The sequence below is a fragment of the Silene latifolia genome, chromosome 9 (assembly GCF_048544455.1).
Source record: "Silene latifolia isolate original U9 population chromosome 9, ASM4854445v1, whole genome shotgun sequence".
Lineage (NCBI taxonomy): Eukaryota > Viridiplantae > Streptophyta > Magnoliopsida > Caryophyllales > Caryophyllaceae > Silene > Silene latifolia.
The window spans coordinates 10,597,525-10,602,203 of record NC_133534.1 but is presented as its reverse complement, the minus strand read 5'-3'; positions in this window follow the sequence as shown (position 1 = coordinate 10,602,203).

Sequence of the window (4,679 nt, the reverse complement as noted above, 5' to 3'; positions counted from 1 at the left end):
AGTTCTTGTGAAGTCGAGGTCGTTGGCATGTCTGTGGACTTAGGCTTATCCGCCAAAGCCGCCTTTTTTGTTCCCTACAAAAAAAAATAACATATAAATTTAACATATAAAAACATTCAACAATTAAAAATGTAACATATATATAAAAGTATTTCTTCTAACCCCAATCGCTTTTCTCGAGGCTTGAGGCGGAGATATCTTCGCCAAGTAGATGTGAGTATCGAGGCCATTGGATGAAACTTCCAAGCGCATCTCCCGAAATGGTAATGTCGTCACTGAATCGGGACAGGCGGTTGAAAGTTTTCATGGCCTGGATTGACTCTAGTTATCTCTACTATTCTATGATTCGGCAAAAGTTTTTCGCCATGAATAACTACGATTTCATTGCTGCTTTGCATTTGTTTTCTACGAGACCCCGGCCAACACGCACATGTGGCTTTCCGATTCTATTATGGTCAGCAAGAATAACTGGCCTCTTGTTTACGGCCTGAAGAATATAGACATACATTATTATATCTTTGCAAAAACGCTTCAGCATTCAAAAGATTTTGCAAAAACGCTTCTGTCTCAGGCCGATTTTTGCACAAACTTCAGCATTCATATAAATTTAACTAATTAAACACTTCATGCATACCTTACTGAAAACAGGGAACTGACTTGAAGGGGATGTATGTTGTTCTCCATCAGCCGTCTTCTCAAGTTGTATCTCCTTTTCAGACCCATTATTTACCTAATAAAATTAACCAATTCAATGGCACCATCATGTCAGAAGTTATAGCATTAGAGCTGGCAGTGAACACACCCCCTGATCTTACCCAAAAAAAAACAAAATAAAAATAAGGAAGTATTAGGTACCTGATCGGCTTCAGTTGTTACAACTTCAGAAGCATTATTAGGTACCTGATCTTTCTGAATCTCGTTGACCGATACTTCCTTCTCATGTATTGCCAAGGTAGTAGCGGCCTCTTGACCAATCTGTTGTACCTTATTATTACCCCCTTGAGAAATGACATCCTCCATCATCTTCACTTCTTCTTCGGAAAGCTTACCTCCAGCATTCAGCTTTAGTAGTACGGATGCCATTAACTGAAGCTGCTTGCCAAGAATGTAATATGTCAGCAATTTTTATCCCAACAATAACATGTGAATTGAAGTTAAATGAAAATAATAGAATAAATGTTACCATGTCAGCCTTCTTTTCCTTAGTCTTCCTTTTCTTCTTTATCCGGCGGTTTTCCCATAATATTTCGTTACTCCAACCTGTAACGGGACGCCCCTCAAACGACCTGGATGTTCGGGTCGGCCGATCGCTCTAGCAAGAACGTCATTACGACCACTGGGAGTGAATTTCCCTTCTTCTACCTCTTTCACTACGTTATCCTATAATATATTAAATAAACTTCAAATTATATTTGTGACTAAAATAATAAAGTTAGTAATGAACTCGTCTTAATAAAATAATGCTTACTATGTTGGCCAAAACTTCCTCATCATATTTGTCACGCGACGACCGGGATCCTTTAGGCGTGTGCCCTTGTTTATAAGTTACATGCCGATCCACCTCTTTCACTCCCTTTGCCACCTACACATTAACATGGTAACATTTATACACGTAAATGTGTATCAATGCAAGTCTCACAGGGGAATAATGCATGCTACTTACGAGGTCCTCTTCTATCTTTCTGTAACCGCCTCGAGAACCATAGAATTTCCCCTTCTTGCATGAAATGTTAGCACGATTTCTTCTGCTAACGGCCTTCAAATAATTATATAAAAGCGCAAGTAGATGAGATAATAAAAAGATTATATAAAGGACTCATTAATTAAAAAAATGATAGGTAAATCGTTAAAAGGCGAGGATATTTAACCTGAAACTTCTCAGTAGTTCTCATCTTTTTGAAAAGATCCCATTCTTCCTGCTTGATGGTGGGACACTTGTTTTCCGGTGGGCTCTTACGCATCTCCCCCGTTGTAACACCCCCATACTCCAAGTGCCTTACCAGGACCACTCAGGTATAAGGATACTACCATCTCGGTTGCCCGAGATACTGAATATCATAAGACAATAAAGAAACGTACTTTTAAAGTAATTATAGATTAAGTGATTACATGTTCAAACCAAAACTAATAAAAGGAATTACAAGGTTCTCATACGGTCTCACGACTAAAACTATCGAAGCTACTAGACTTAAATCGACACGAATGGAAGACTCCTAACGCCACGTGATGACTCATCCCGGCTATCCCATACGCGTCATATCACACTGCTCAATAATCGCTCACCACCCCGAATGGATCACCACATTTTAAAACATTTAAACGGGTCGATACTAATCACACAATTCAATACTGAGATATCAACAATAAGATAAACAGACAATTGAATCGCCACACACACACACACACATCCAACCAATCGCCTCAATCACGATCGTCCACTGGACCCGCCACGCCGGGGGGACCGCGATCGTTCCCACCTAAGCCCCGCTCATCGTACGAGCGATAACCCCGTCCATTAATGTGCACATCCCCTTTCGTGGCGGGTTCCACGAAGGGCGAAACTAGGGCGTGAGATCACTCCCGCAAGTGACCCCACTCCTCGGTAGAAACGCATCTCGAGAACCATCAACAAACACAACCTCAATCACAATCACAAGCACAATCATCATATCAAACAACTAGCTACAAAGACATCACCAATATCCCATTATGGGATTAATACGAGTAGGAAATCCTACCGGAAAGCACAACACGCAGACGGTATCTACAAATTGTATCAAAACGGCTCCTCTACGAATTCTCCTCCTATCATACAACACATAGATGCTACCATTCAAATACTACTCATAAAAACCCCAATTCCTAAATTAGGGTTTCACCAATCTTAACAAAACATCATAGAAATTATATTAAAAGCTTACCCTCGACGCAAGGAATCCAACGACACGAACTACGATACGAACCGACCGTCGAACTCCGGAATTGTCAAGAACGCGATTAGGAAGAAGAACAAGTTGCTTTCTCTCTTAAACAGGTTTTAGGTTTTGTAAAAAGTGATTTAAAACAATGACGAATATGTTTAAATACCTCAATCGCGTAATTAACAAAACCCGAGAAAACTCCCCGTAAAACCGGACACTCGATCGAGTACCCAAGGTACTCGATCGAGTACCCCTACTCGATCGAGTGCCCCAAATTACTCGATCGAGTGCCCAACAGTCGAAACTATTTATCTTCGCAACTTGCCCTTACTCGACAGAGTAAGGGCTACTCGATAGAGTACCCCAAGACTTATAAATACGGAGTATTACAGTCTTCCCTCCTTAAAAGGAACTTCGTCCCCGAAGTTCAACCCATACATAAAAACAACCATACAGACTCGACCAAGACACAACAACTTAGCTAAGGACTCAAGAACTCGACCGACATAGAACATGAACTCTTAACACCCACTCCACCAACTATGTTTACTTCCACAACATGACTCACGATATCGTATCCACTACGTATATATCTCTCACAACACTCACTCCATACATAACCAACTACCATCTCTAATGCTGCTAGCTCCATAATATCATCAACTATCAAATCCAATACCAAGACACTCATAGACATCAAACGGAATGTTACATTCTACCACCCTTAAAAGGAACTTCGTCCTCGAAGTTTACTCACACTCATAACTCATTATCCAACTGTGAACACTATCCAAATATTCTCACACTCCTAAACATCGAACTACTACCAGCACGGTCATGACCTTTAATAAAATCACCCACAACACGAATCGATCTTTTATTCTACATTAAGACTCCACTTCCGAATATATTACTATATGTACAACCATCAAAATCTGTTTTATCGCATCCTACTCCTCTTAAGACAAATGTTACGTCCTCGTAACTCACTAATACCAACCATATCTATATCTCATTACCCTCTGTACCACCACATGTCAAAGATAACTGTCTATAAACCAAACACTCACCATTCTTATATCCAAGACTCCCATACATAAACATTTCCCATTCCTCAACTCATTCGGCAGCGCACCTAACCTATGCCATAAACTCGTAGCAAATCACCATACCCACTCTTCATTACTACTGCCAAACAACATACCTCTCTACGTAAGGCACTTATCTCCCAGAAGCATAACTCACGGTCCGCACTCGTTACGTACACGCACACTAGATCCTCAAGTTCCTTCTTTCATTACCGCAAAACTCATACACAACTTAATCATGACACTAATTCCCCCAACACCCTACACTCACTGTCTCCACAAAAGATTATGAACTACCTGCCGCTTTCAGATCATTACCACACCTGTTCCACGAATCATTTTCCATTATCATGTCCACTAAAGCCTTATTTAGAACAAGATCAAAATTACTGTAACAACCTCTCACAACCGTGTCCCATCAATAGAACGTCACTATAGCATGACAACAACGAAAACATATACGACTCTATTTCATATCATACTATGCCCTCATTCCCAACTCAACCTGGTAAAGAAAACATGAATAAGCAAGACAACTGTCTATCAGCACAAACCGACACTCGCAGAGAGCAACATCAAACAAAACAACAATCTATGTATAACTGGTATGTACTTTCGAAACCCGAATCATAATCATCCCGCCTACTCCACCACAACCGGTGACGGCATC